Source organism: Oncorhynchus mykiss, chromosome 12, assembly GCF_013265735.2.
Source record: "Oncorhynchus mykiss isolate Arlee chromosome 12, USDA_OmykA_1.1, whole genome shotgun sequence".
In the NCBI taxonomy this organism is placed as follows: domain Eukaryota; kingdom Metazoa; phylum Chordata; class Actinopteri; order Salmoniformes; family Salmonidae; genus Oncorhynchus; species Oncorhynchus mykiss.
In genome coordinates this window covers 32,906,866-32,921,798 of record NC_048576.1, presented here as the reverse complement: position 1 = coordinate 32,921,798, position 14,933 = coordinate 32,906,866, and the positions used below count along the sequence as shown (strand labels likewise).

Genomic DNA, 14,933 nt, shown 5'->3' with positions numbered 1-14,933 from the left:
TTTGACTTCCTCAAACTCAAGAAGAATCTGAATAAGAGCCATGGTGTGCTGCATATCGCAGCCAACAGGTAAGTGCTGCTGATACCGTGGACTGATAAAAATGTCATCTAATTTGCATTAGCCCTTAATATGAACCACTTCTCCAGTCGGTTATGGTTGTCGTTGGCATACCTCAAGGCTCCTTCTGGTGGACAGAGTTGTTTGTACAGTTACAGTCAGTGTTGTAAGTGTACACACCCAGAGGTGTGCTACTGTTACAACAAGGACATCCTATTTACCCAGTGGTTTGTTCCTCAGTCCCAGTTCTTCAGAAGCTAAGACAAGGGGTAGCGTTTCATGTATTTCTTCAACGTTTATTGAACCAGGTAAGTCAATTGAGATCAAATTCTTATTTACATTGATGGCCTGACACACAAGGTGAGAGATCCCTCTCTTTGTTGGCCTTAGACATGGCCTGCTTGGAGATGTAAGCAGAGCAGACTGGGGCTATGGAGGCTCTGTAAAGTCCTGCTACGCTATCTGACAGGCCTCAGCCCCTTTACTTTGATTCTAATGGTGAATCTACAGAGGTGCTGCTATCGGATAAGGCCCGTAATTAAAACTGTCACTTGGTGAAGCCAGTCATTGACAATAACCGGAGAGAATGAGTGTAGCAAAACTGGTTCTGCCGTGTAGCTACACTACAGGATGCTTGGCCAGGCATGAAATGAAATATGTCATTTGATGTCGACATCAGAAATGTAAATGATACCTGAAAATGATACCTCACACCTCATGCTACTGTACCAGAGAAAGAGAGAGCGAGAGTCAAGACAAACAACGATGAAGAAATGGAGCTGTGGAGAGACAGTTTTACAACTTTGAACAACTGAAATGCAACAGCTGTGGGTGCCATGAAAAATGAAGTCTTCAATTTGTCATCCATTAGGCTACGCTGCGTGACATGGGTGCGGAGGAGAATACTTAGACAGTGCTGTCATTCAGAGACAGAGGAGAAGACGAACATGTGATAGCCTGTTGGCTTCAATTACAGGGCAACATATCAGTTGTCTGGAATAATAGGTTACAGAACACGATTCGATGTACTTAATATGTGACTCGCCATGTCGTCTATGTTAAATATATCATTACTCCAGGAAGGGAACGTGAGAGAAGCATTGGTTTCTTGTCCATAGGCATCCTAGTTGGCCTCATTGCTCAGGGCCCAGCTCTTAACTCCCATCCAACCCTTAAAGGGCCAATCCTTAATTGAAACAATAACTAAGTAATCCCCGCCTCTGTTTCGGTAAAAAGCTGAGGGATGGAGCTGGAGAAATGTATCCACTCTCAAATTCATAGACAGAGCTATGGATGCAAGGACTGACCATAGCTGATATACAAATTATAGTTGTATCATGTTTTGAGGCTAAACAGTTTGTTTATATTTACTTTGTTTTCAAACATTGGAGTAAAACAAGCTTATACTGTATTTTGGGTTCTGGTGGCGTATGACAGTTGAACTAAGCTCACGAGGCATTTATAAGTTATATTCTTCAAAAATCAATCGTTACATGTCTTTCATTTTTTTGAAATGGATGATGCAACTGCAGATTGCCCCATTAACTCTCCCGTTCAGATCACATGTCATCCAGGTGATATGTGCTTTGGCTTCGATTATGCCACTGATGAAATATCATCACTATTTTCAACAATTATGTGAAATTATGGCACACCCTAATTGCCCAGTAGTTGAGGATCACATCATTTCCCTCTCATTCAACTCACATGCCTATGAATTCGGTAGCACATCTTGCATCTCCCGACATTATCTAACTTGTGTTTGAACATTTCTCTAACCCGTCCATACGGTCTATTTCATGGGGTTCTTAAGATGTTTTTCTCCTCCACATTATCTTTCACCAAGCCAGCCTTTATCCAATATGTGTGCCCTGGAGGGAGGGTTGACTAAAGCCAATCCTCCACACGGTCTGTCTGTCTGGCATGGACGGCCAGAGGGCCTGATGCTGAGGCCGCTCCTCTCTGTTTTTCTGAAGGGAGTTGCTGAAAGCTGAGTACAGTGTTTTAGCCTGACGTGCCACTTAGAGAATGTCACATAATAAGAGAACCCTTCTCAGGTCCCCACGGGTCTCTGAACAGGTCCTGTCTGGTCACACTGTAAAAACCCACTTCACACATCGCAGGAGGCGAGAGAGGGCAAGGGAAGGAAGGGAGGAGAGGGGACGGGGTGAGAAAAGGAGGGTGAGAGAGAAGAGGGGGGTGAGACCCTGTGGAAGCCATATTGATAAACCTGAAAATTTGTCTGATTTAATGGCTCACACTCGGCATGTGTGATGAATGTGATACAAGGCCGGTCTTATATACCTTGAGATAGATCCAAGGCCGTACACACACCACACACACACACACACACACACACACACACACACACACACACACACAGTGCATCAAAGTGAGTTATTAGACCCATGGAGCAGTGTGAGGCTGGGCTATGAGTAACCCTGGTCTTTCGTTAGATACCAACAGTTTGCTAATGATGTTTGCTAAAGGCCTGCATGCTCCCCCCTCGCCATCTGACTCTACACTGATGAAACGGATCAGCCTCCTGTGCTGCCCTGGACCTGCCTGGGAGGAACAGAGAGGGCAGGGGAGGTCAGCCTGGCCCCCATCTCCTCTCTCGCTCTCCTCTCTCTCTCTGTCTCTCTTTCTCTCCATCTCTCTCCCTCTTCATATCTCTCGCCATCTCTCTCTCTCTCTCTATCGCTCTCTTTCTATCGCTGTCCCTCTCTTTCTCTCTTCTCCTTCTCTCACCATCTCTCTCTGTCCTCTATCTCTATCTCTCTCCCTATCTCTCTCTCTCTCTTTCTCTCTCTCTTTCTCTCTCCCCATCTCTCTCTCTCTTTCTCCCCATCTCTCTCTCCTCTATCTCTCCTCACTGTCCTATGCAGCTCATTAGGACTTACAAATCACACATCAGCCCCGTTGTGTTTAGCCTTAACCCCAAATCCCAGCTAAATTGGCTGGCTATGCTATTTGCTCTGAAGCCTCCAATCCCCTTTTGCGAGCGTTTGATCGTCGTTGCGTTTGCAGCAGGCATACATGCCTCCCACCCCACCACCACCCCTGCCTCCCCCCTCTTCCCCAGCCGCCATCCCCAGCCTGGGTGGCAGGAGTCCTGGGCAGAGGGAGTCTGCTGGATTGGGGTGGGCGTGGAGGCTGGGTTGAATCAGTCGTGTTTAGTCTCTGCGGCAGGGGTGAAATGCCATCATTACCCGGCTGCCTATCAAATAAATTGGCAATTACGGGGCTTGGAATGCAAGTAAACAGTACGTTACTCTTTTTTTGTTACTACCCTAGGCCCTTGATGAGAGATGGGCGAGAGAAAGGGGGAAGGGGAGGGAGAAAGAGATGGAGAGGCCAGAGAGCGTTTGGAGTCGAATCCCGCCAGTCAGCGCCCTTCGAGGCAGGCAGACAGGCTGATGAGAACCATGAGGAGCAGGGGATACTAATGAATTCACCCTAAAAGATGGGGACCGGAAATAAATAGATTTAGAAATATCCAAATATGATCCGCTAATTCACCATTCCCCCTTATCTGTCCAGTTGTTTTTTTCTGTTGACAGGTCAATTCTTTAGAGCATCTGCACAGACATTTGTGTACTGTTAGTATTGTAGTGTATGCTAAACTCTCATTAGCAGCCTTGTGGCCATAGAAATACTGGTGCTGGGCTTTAGAAACTTTCGGGCTGATACTCATATTGACGGCATAAGCAGTGGCAAGAGACAGGGATGAGACAGTTAGGTGTTTTTACAATTTATATGACCTACTATTCTCTCCCTGGGCCCACCTGATAGTCCCATAGGTTGTACGGAAGTCATTTGGCTCTAGCCTGATCCATGCTTGTAGTGTTACTCAGGACAGTCATTCTAGGACATGGAGGGTTCCCAACCCAAATGAAAATGTGAAAACTGTGGGTTCCTGTGAAATTCATCCATGTCTGCTCCGGCTCGCCTCACATGAGAAGTTATTTTCCTGCGGTGTGGTCTTTGAACGGCGCTTTGTACTGAAACATCTGGAAGTGATACGTCTAACCTCTCATATCCAGAGCACTCTGAGTACTTTCTGCTGAAATGGAGCAAGAAGAAAAGTCTCCCTCCAGGCTGTTAAACCTGAACCTAGTTATTAGTGGCTTTTGATGAATACATTACAGTATATTTGGAATTCCTTCTCTCATGTGGCAAAATTATACCAACTCTCAAATTACCGCTTTCGAAAGCGATTAATGTCATATAATAAAGTTGTTGGTTTTAATGATCACTGTGATTTTTTAATTTGCTCGAACATATGAAAAAACCACACCATTTTTGCTGGTATTTTGTTATTCAACCTCGCGGTACTTTTCGTACCCTACGGCCTAGCAATATTTATTTATGTGTGCCTGGCTCTGTCTAAAGGGGATCTAGCCTTTCCATTGACCTGGTTGTGTCACCTGGTCATAGCAGTTCTGTGTGCCTGGCTCTGTCTAAAGGGGATCTAGCCTTTCCATTGACCTGGTTGTGTCACCTGGTCATAGCAGTTCTGTGTGCCTAGCTCTGTCTAAAGGGGTTCTAGCCTTTCCATTGACCTGGTTGTGTCACCTGGTCATAACAGTTCTGTGTGCCTGGCTCTGTCTAAAGGGGATCTATCCTTTCCATTGACCTGGTTATGTCATCTGGTTATAGCAGTTCTGTGTGATATTGTGTCCATCACACCTCCTCAGTACATATTCTGATTATTCCTTGACACACCACTGTAAATGAGGTCACAGTCCCCCTACAAGTTGAAATATGCCGGCCAATTTGCTCCAACATGGAAGTTGTAATTGCTTGCAGCAATTATCCAGTTCCAGAGATAATTTTTTTAATCCTCTCTCTCTCTCTCTCTCTCTCGCTTTCTCTCGTTTTCTCTCTATCGCTCTTTCACTCGCTCTCTCCCTCGATCTCGATCTCTCTCTGTCTCTCTAATTTAAAATGTTCCTTATTAGAGATAAGCATTTAGATATGGAAGTCTGAATGTTATACCTATAATTAGTTCATTATCATAGTATCATGCTCCTCGTGACTCCGACTCAGTCAGATATGGGTTCTTTGTCAGTGTGAGTATAGTAGGAACACACACACGCGCGCGCACGCTAGTGATGGGCGAGTCAGCTGTTTGTTCACCTGCACCCGCCCCCAATTGCTTATAAATCCATCCGTAACCGCCAGACTATATGTAATAAACTGAGAATTGTAGGCCTGCACCCGACCCTAACCTGCATATATTGTATAGAAAATGCACTGTACAGTCAGAGATGGGGGTATGCATCTAACTTGTCTAATTAGATGCATGCAGCTTCTCTTCTGTCATTAATTGTTGCAATAGGCGGCTCGTGAGTTTGAAGTTTAGGGAAGCAAATTTTCACCATAAAAATGCACCTTGATAATATAGCATTCCATGCAACATCGCATTTGCAGACTTATGCAAGATAACCTACTACTAAGCTATAGGCTATTTCAGATACCTTTCTTTGCACTGGAAAAAATGGGACTTTTATAAACATGCTATTCTACTACACTTTATATGACTGGAGACATTAGTAGAATTTTAATACGACAAAAAGTCGTGCCTCCAACAGGATGGCGCTGGAGAAGAAGGCTGATGTTTTACATGTTCCTAACAATTGTGTTTTTGTAAGTTTCTTTGCCTTTGTAAGTTTCTTTGCCTTATTTTGTATATAATGTTGCTGCTGCCGTCTCTTAAGACCGAAAATAACTTCTGGACATCAGAACTGCGATTACTCACCACAAACTGGCAGAATCCTTTTTTTCCTTTAACAAGTCCAACGAGCCCAACGTGAATGACATACTGCTTTCCCGGGAACAGGCCCAGATCCCCGTCATTTGCGTGATGAGAAGGTGGAGAAAAAGGGGCCGGAGGGCGGGCTGCCTTCTGAGAATTTGTAGGCGATGTAATAAACCCCTACTGCCTTCCATTCTGCTAGCAAACGTGCAGTCTTTGGAAAATCTATGACCTATGCGGAAGATTAAACTACCAATGGGACACTCAAAACTGTAATATCTAATGCTTCACGGGAGTTGTGGCTGAAAAACAACATTATCAACATATGCTGGTTATACGCTGTACCGGCAGGATAGAACAGTGGCGTCTGGTAAGACAAGGGGCGGCGGACTAAGGAAGTCTCAAGGTTTTACTCGCCTGAGGTAGAGTATCTCATGATAAGCTGTAGACCACACTATCTACCTAGAAAGTTTTCATCTGAGTTTTTCTGCCTAAGTTTCCAAAAGTGTATAAGTGTGTATTTGGTGAGCGTACAGTTGGGCCCTAAAACTTAGGCTAGGCTCTTTTGCCAGATAAAAATAATACAAGAAAAACCACAATGTAGTCTATAGATTTGAATTGCACAATAATTATACATTCATGGATTTTAAATGGATTGTTTTCTCTTTATTCAACCCGCCCGCCACTCACCCGCCCTTCATGCACACAATATTTCATAATCCTAAACCCACCCATAGCAAGGATATAACCGCGGGGACTGCAGGTTATGAGTCAACCCACGCATCACTAGCGCGCCCTCACAAACCAAGCCTTTATTATTGCGTTATGGCTTTACAGCAGCTCTGTAAATCATGCGCCAGTCAGGACGGGCTGAAACATGGCTTCCTGCAGGGCGGACACACACTCGATAAACCTGCCACCCCCCCCCCCCCCCCCCCCCCCCCAGCTCCCCCTGATGTCACATTGCCTGGGCATGGCCAGGAACAACAGCCCACGATCATAATTAGGCCAATGGGGTCCTATAATGACTTGTAAGTTATCCCAGAGGAACGTGCACATCAAATCCAACTTTGTTTGTCACATGCGCCAAATACCACATGCTCTGATCATGGTACTCTTCCACAAACACAATATCATTTCACAACAATGTGTCATCAGATTGAAGGAACTTATGTAAAACATTACAAATCAGTTTCAACACACACCCGATTTTCATCACAATGACTCATTTTTAGAGATATACAGGAACATCATATTTATTCATGAAAAAGCCTGGAAGATACTGTTTGTTTACCCAATATTCCTCAGAAATGATGAGCTTCTAAACATATGCAGTACAACTGTTTCTATCTCTCCCTGTGATTCATTATGCCTGTGAACATCATCTAACTCTTGTCTTTAAAGCGGGCTGATGAATAGACTGTTTTGAGGAAGAGGTGTGGTTTATTTCTACCTTTAGCTTTTCAGATCAAGCCCTCTCCCCCCTCTCGCCTTCTTTCCGTCTCTCTCATCCCCCGTCTGCTCCAGTGGCGCACACCCCGTCTCTCTTCTCCTCTGCTCAGGCTTGTCATTTGAGCCCTGTAGTCCGGATGTTAGGAACAGATTGTGACATTTTGTGACACGGTAGTCGGGCAGAATTATGGCGCGCCTCTGTCCCACTGTCATCCCCCGACAGCCAACTGTCCGTCAGGGTTTCAGAGATAGGCCCTCTGGTACTGCTCTACAGTTCACTCTCTCTCTCTCTCTCTCTCACACGCACGCACACACACACACACACACACACACACACACACACACACAGCTCCACAGGCGCTGGGGGGGACACTGCCTCCGCTCACAAGTTTTTTACAGGCGCCCGGGTGAATGTAATCTTCAGAAATATAATTAGTGGCAGAAAAGCATGATAATGTGACAGTGTGCAGTGACCTCAGTGCAGTCCTCAGGTGGTAGCATAGCTGCCTGCCCGACTGCCTGCTGCACCGCATTTCATCTCTGCTAATTATTTACTGTAGCTCAGGCCCTCTTCCTTAAAAAGGCATCAGTGGTCGTCCTATTTAAGACAAAACACCCCATGTGTCGTCAATGGAATGTTGTTACAATACGTGATGTTATTACAGTATATGGAATGTTGTTACAATACGTGATGTTATTACAGTATATGGAATGTTGTTACAATACGTGATGTTATTACAGTATATGGAATGTTGTTACAATACGTGATGTTATTACAGTATATGGAATGTTGTTACAATACGTGATGTTATTACAGTATATGGAATGTTGTTACAATACGTGATGTTATTACAGTATATGGAATGTTGTTACAATACGTGATGTTATTACAGTATATGGAATGTTGTTACAATACGTGATGTTATTACAGTATATGGAATGTTGTTACAATACGTGATGTTATTACAGTATATGGAATGTTGTTACAATACGTGATGTTATTACAGTATATGGAATGTTGTTACAATACGTGATGTTATTACAGTATATGGAATGTTGTTACAATACGTGATGTTATTACAGTATATGGAATGTTGTTACAATACGTGATGTTATTACAGTATATGGAATGTTGTTACAATACGTGATGTTATTACAGTATATGGAATGTTGTTACAATACGTGATGTTATTACAGTATATGGAATGTTGTTACAATACGTGATGTTATTACAGTATATGGAATGTTGTTACAATACGTGATGTTATTACAGTATATCTAATTTAATGCCGTTTGTCATGTTCTTAGAATAGAAAATTAGGGCTATTTGAATACAATTTGATAAACATACTGGTTCAAGCTGACTTGTGTACTCCACTAGTGCAGTCAGCAACTATGAGAAGAGATGCATTCTCCTAGAAGATTAATGGTCGCAGTGGCGGTGTGGAATGTCATTGTTGAAGGTTGAATTTATTGAGCGTCTGAATCCTATCCATATGTTTTCAGGAATGACATAAATAGGCTCAGCCTGAATCCATTCTGACTTATCAAGCATTCACCGCTGCCAGAGCCTCCGCTACACTTGCCAAGTATTCCGGCTCAGAGGCTTCCAATAACAAATCCCATTCCACATCATTTCCACAGAAATTGGGCATGGACCAGGAGCAGCCAGCATCACCGTCCTGTTTTGCTTTTCCATTCGTGTCCCTCAGCTCATTGGCTACATATTGCATTCGTAGCCCCTGAAACCCCCTGTAATCCAACCCACATACCCCCAATATTTGGTGTCATGTCGTGCTCTGGCGGCAGAGCCTTTTCCCTTTGGTTGTGTCCTAAATGATCCCATTCCCTATGCAGTGCACTACCTTTGACCAGAGCCCTATAGGAAGCACCCTTTGTTCTCAGTGTGGAGGCTATTCCAGTGGGGTAAGTTGAATAACTGAAGCCCAGAAGATTCTCTCTTCACAAAGGTCTCACTCTGATTGGATGCATGCAGAGGTAGTCCAAGGAGAGAGCACTGGTTGCCATAGCAATGAGAGCAATGTGGGAACTCGGCTGTGTGAGCGAGAAAAAAGGGGGGGAAAGAAGATGCATTCTTTAGCAATAGGAAACACGGCATCGACCAACATACTTCCTTTCTCTCTCGGAAACACAAACAAATAAACACACATACACACACTCTTCACTCACGTACACATACAGACCACATCACATATACAGTAGGATCCTGAATTATTGGATCCCTTTATAAAGATTAGCAAAAAATACTATCAAATAAATAATACAAATACTGAGCTATATTGTATACTCCAAAAAAAATATATTTTTTATTTTATACTAATACAATTGTTCAGAGAATAACATTTTGTTTAACAAGTAATACAGAAAAATCAGATGACATGAAAATAGAGAACAATGCATATGCAGAAAATACCTTAACCCGTACAGTAAAATATGGTGGTGGATCGTTTGTACTATACCAAGTACCAGAACATGTTGGCCAAAAACCTGGTTGGCTCTGCCAGGAGGCTGAAACTTGGCCGCAATTGGATCTTCCAGCAAGACAATAACCCCAAGCAACGAAATCAACTAAGAACTTGTAATTGACCACAAAATCAACATTTTGCATTTTGCAGTCTTTGGACTTGAACCCCATTGAAAACCTGTGGATTGAAATGAAGAGGGCAGTCCATAAGCGCAGACGAATAATATCAAGGATTTTGAATGATTCTGTATTGAGGAATGGTCTAAGATCCCTCCCAGTGTGTTCTCCAACTTCATAAAAATGTTTAGAAAACATTTATCCTCAAGGGGAGGGTACTGGAGTATTCAAAACAGGGGATCCAATCATTTTGGCCCCTGTCTTTTTGCTATTTTTTTAAATTACGTGTTAAACAATCTCATTCTCTGAGCAATTGTATCAGTATAAAATAATATAATTGTAAAAAAAATAAATTTGCTCATGAAGGGATCCAATAATTCCGGACCCCTCTGTATCTTTGTCTCTATAACCCCCTGGGGAGAAGCCTAGCTCGAGCCGTGTCCTTCAATCACAATATCTTGGTGGGGGTGCACTTACTGTAGGCCAAGACTGGGAGCCAGAGAAAACACAATCCAGCTCACCAGGAGCCCAGCACAGCACCGGCTCCCCCTCATAAACATGATTGGGTATCACGGCTGGGTAAAGCTTACCTCTCCTGGGCTAACAAATCATCATGACCCCCACTTCCTTTCCTTTCCACCACTCCCCACCTCGTCAGAGCACTGTAAATATCTCAGGCATCATTCTCTTTTCCTCACCTTTTTTACGCTGTATGTCTTTAGGGCAAATCTGACATTCTCCCCTCCCGACCCCTCTAATGCTCTCACCATATGACTCCTTCAATGAATTAAGGAAAACCCAGCTGAAGAGTGTGTGTGTGTGGGGGGCGTTGGATTCCCAGGATAAAGGGGGTGATAGTTTGGCTGTTGGGCATGGGGGGGCTCTACAGTATGAATGAATGTGTAGCATATGGGGAGTCCACAGGAAGGCCTGCTGGTTCATGACCCCTCTGTCTCCCCTCTCTCCTGTGTCTCTGGGCCAAACGCAGCAGTCTAATAAACATCTCCTCTCATGCATGGAATCGTGCTGGGTTTCCCCTATAGCAGTCCATCACGTAGTGTGTAGCCTACGCTCTGCTGCATGATAGATTTCTCATCTGAGACAGAAGAACATATGTGGCCCAGACTGGGGGCTGAACCTTTTATTGACATCCGTTAACCTGGTCAATGTTGATGTACAAAATATTAACGAATAATGTCAATATAGTAAACCGTGTTACAACCTGCCTCAAGATTGTAACAAACAATGGGAACCAACCACTGAGTAAACAACAATAATCAGTTGAGGCATGAAGGTCAGTAAATTAGGTGTCAACTGCCAAAATTACAACAAAACAACCAAAGGTATGCATGGAAAGAGGAATCTCTTGCTGAATTGGGAAAACAGTGGCTTTATGCCCAGCTGAGCCTTCACAGGTGTGCCCCATCAGCACTGAGGAGCCTCCCAGCTCCGCCCACCACTCTTCTGCAGGAAGTAAGGACAGCAGAACCCAGTAGACAGAGCAGGGAGGGGCCGTCACACAAAGGCTATTTACTTTACAGTATTAAACGATTGGCAAATATACAAACAATATGAGGAAAAAACAAGCCACGGTTACCCTAGTTTATTTTTCTTTCAGCTTTAGGGGTTTAGGATTTAAAGGCCCCGTTCCAGGGAACATGCAGTTAGCTGACAGAAATCCTTAAACAGTGTGTTGGGCCTCGCCAGGAGTCCAGAAGTATCCTTCAGCCCACTGTTGTTGAAATGTATGGATGAAAGCTGGGGGCTGGACATGCTGAGCCTGTTGTATAATCAATGCCTCCCTGCCTCCTCCTAGGGATATGGGAGTAGCCCTGTCTGGCTCCCCCAGCTAGCAGCACTGAGACTCTGTGGATTACTGTACACTGGCTAGAACAGGGGCTGGTGGGGCTGCCTTTATCCTTACCAGACCCCAAAGGAAATGACATGGTCTCTGGGTTGTTTAGCTTTCATCTGGCTTTATACTGTTGCTGCACACTATTGTATCCCTGTGCGTGCAGTGTATGAAGTGAACAGAGGTGTAGAACAGAGGGGAGAAGGAGGGTAAGAAAGAGATGGTCTAGGCGTGGAAAAATACATTTCTTGTCCATAGTATTACACAAAGAATGTTGGAGAGCAATTTTTGGGCATACGATCTGTGAACATATAGCTACTATTATGTGTTTTGAGTTTCCGTTTTGACAGGCTCCACTTTACAAGGCTGTCCATGTGCATTAGGCCAGTGTTTTTCTTTGGATGGGAGGAGGGCATGTTCTGTCTTATTCAGGGCCTGCGAGTCTGACTGGATTACTGTGAGGCTTTGAATGTCACATCACTTCTATTTCAGAAGCCAGCGCAATTTCCCTTAAACCACAAAGCAACCGCCCAAAAACCAAATAAACCAAATAAATAAATATATAAGAAGACAAGCCCCTGCAATTATAGTTCTCCGAACATTATTTCCCTCAAGTCACAGGCTTAAGTCACATTTGGAGGCAGAATGAAATTGCCAGCAGTGAAAAAGCAAGGTAGGAGTTCTTGAGAAGAGAAATAACATTTTCATTTGTTTCTGCTCCCGTGGGAGATATATAAGGCTTCCAGTAAATAGAAACAGTTATGAAAAATTATTTATTTTCTCCCGTTGTTGGGGATGTGGTTTTAAGGCTCACTTTTCCATCTGCAATCTAGTCAGACCCCAGGAATCTGCAGGATGGCCGCTGTGATGTCGTCTTTATGACACTCGAGTGCTAGCTGCGGCCTCGCTATCCCCAGCCCTCCCACCGTCTTTGTTTATTTCCCATCTCTCTCAGAGATTCAGTTTCATATGCAGTCATGTTTATATGTTTCCTTAAGCCTAATCATCATGCATTGTTACATAGCAACCAGCTGAAGCTTCTCCATTAGCTAAAGACAGTGTGTGGTTTCAGTTTTAGGAGATGTTTCTTTCTTCCTGTAGTTTTGGATACTATTTGTGAGGTTGGGTGCTCCGTATTTTGGATGGAAATCTTCTCTGTGATACGTTGAAATGAGAATCTCAGATACAGCCCATTATGCGCTTTTCTTAGAATTGTTAGATTTCAAGAATCCATTACAAATCACCTTACTGTCATTTTTAGCACTGGTGGACATTTTTGAAACTTGTTTTTCCTGGGGTGCCAGATTACAGATCAGTGGAGAACTATTTCTCTGCTGTCATGCTTCTGGCCTTTGGAGGTTGACTCGCCTCAGGAAAGGATATGTCACAAACCTCTTCTTTGTTTCAAGCTCTTTTGAACCTGTCATCTGCTTCGAAAGTATCATCATCATAGGTTATGTTGCCAAATGCTTGCAAAGCCGTTCCTTAAAATACACTGCTCAAAAAAATAAAGGGAACACTAAAATAACACATCCTAGATCTGAATGAATGAAATATTCTTATTAAATACTTTTTTCTTTACATAGTTCAATGTGCTGACAACAAAATCACACAAAAATGATCGATGCAAATCAAATTTATCAACCCATGGAGGTCTGGATTTGGAGTCACACTCAAAATTAAAGTGGAAAACCACACTACAGACTGATCCAACTTTGATGTAATGTCCTTAAAACAAGTCAAAAGGAGGCTCAGTAGTGTGTGTGGCCTCCACGTGCCTGTATGACCTCCCTACAACGCCTGGGCATGCTCCTGATGAGGTGGCGGATGGTCTCCTGAGGGATCTCCTCCCAGACCTGGACTAAAGCATCCGCCAACTCCTGGACAGTCTGTGGTGCAACGTGGCGTTGGTGGATGGAGCGAGACATAATGTCTCAGATGTGCTCAATTGGATTCAGGTCTGGGGAACGGGCAGGCCAGTCCATAGCATCAATGCCTTCCTCTTGCAGGAACTGCTGACACACTCTAGCCACATGAGGTCTAACATTGTCTTGCATTAGGAGGAACCCAGGGCCAACCGCACCAGCATATGGTCTCACAGGGGGTCTGAGGATCTCATCTCAGTACCTAATGGCAGTCAGGCTACCTCTGGCGAGCACATGGAAATGCTACCCCACACCATGACTGACCCACCAAACCGGTCGTGCTGGAGGATAATTGCAGGCAGCAGAACATTCTCCACGACATCTCCAGACTGTCACGTCTGTCACATGTGCTCAGTGTGAACCTGCTTTCATCTGTGAAGAACACAGGGCGCAAGTGGCGAATTTGCCAATCTTGGTGTTCTCTGGCAAATGAAAAACGTCCTGCACGGTGTTGGGCTGTAAGCACAACCCCCACCTGTGGACGTCGGGCCCTCATACCACCCTCATGGAGTCTGTTTCTGACCGTTTGAGCAGACACATGCACATTTGTGGCCTGCTGGAGGTCATTTTTCAGGGCTCTGGCAGTGCTCCTCCTGCTCCTCCTTGCACAAAGGCGGAGGTAGCGGTCCTGCTGCTGGGTTGTTGCCCTCCTACGGCCTCCTCCACGTCTCCTGATGTACTGGCCTGTCTCCTGGTAGCGCCTCCATGCTCTGGACACTACGCTGACAGATACAGCAAACCTTCTTGCCACAGCTCGCATTGATGTGCCATCCTGGATGAGCTGCACTACCTGAGCCACTTGTGTGGGTTGTAGACTCCGTCTCATGCTACCACTAAAGTGAAAGCACCGCCAGCATTCAAAAGTGACCAAAACATCAGCCAGGAAGCATAGGAACTGAGAAGTGGTCTGTGGTCCCCACCTGCAGAACCACTCCTTTATTGGGGGTGTCTTGCTAATTGCCTATAATTTCCACCTGTTGTCTATTCCATTTGCACAACAGCATGTGCAATTTATTGTCAATCAGTGTTGCTTCCTAAGTGGACAGTTTGATTTCACAGAAGTGTGATTGACGTGGAGTTACATTGTGTTGTTTAAGTGTTCCCTTTATTTTTTTGAGCAGTGTAGTTTAATGCCGAGTGCCAGGTCTCTCTCCATTCATAGACATCAGTATCAAGCTCGTCTGTCACTATGGACTTCATCACATCATCTTGCAAGTCTCCACGTGCTGGCTCCATACATGTTTTTGTGAACACATACACACGTGTCACTGTACTATTACCAAT

At 44.3% G+C, this 14,933-nt stretch overlaps 1 protein-coding gene across 7 annotated transcripts in view; it reads left to right on the top strand.

The window, feature by feature from the left end:
• The window catches only part of LOC110537471 (autism susceptibility gene 2 protein), a 489,908-nt gene that overhangs the window by 224,846 nt on the left and 250,129 nt on the right, over positions 1-14,933 (top strand). The gene's annotated exons all lie outside the window — the stretch shown is intronic.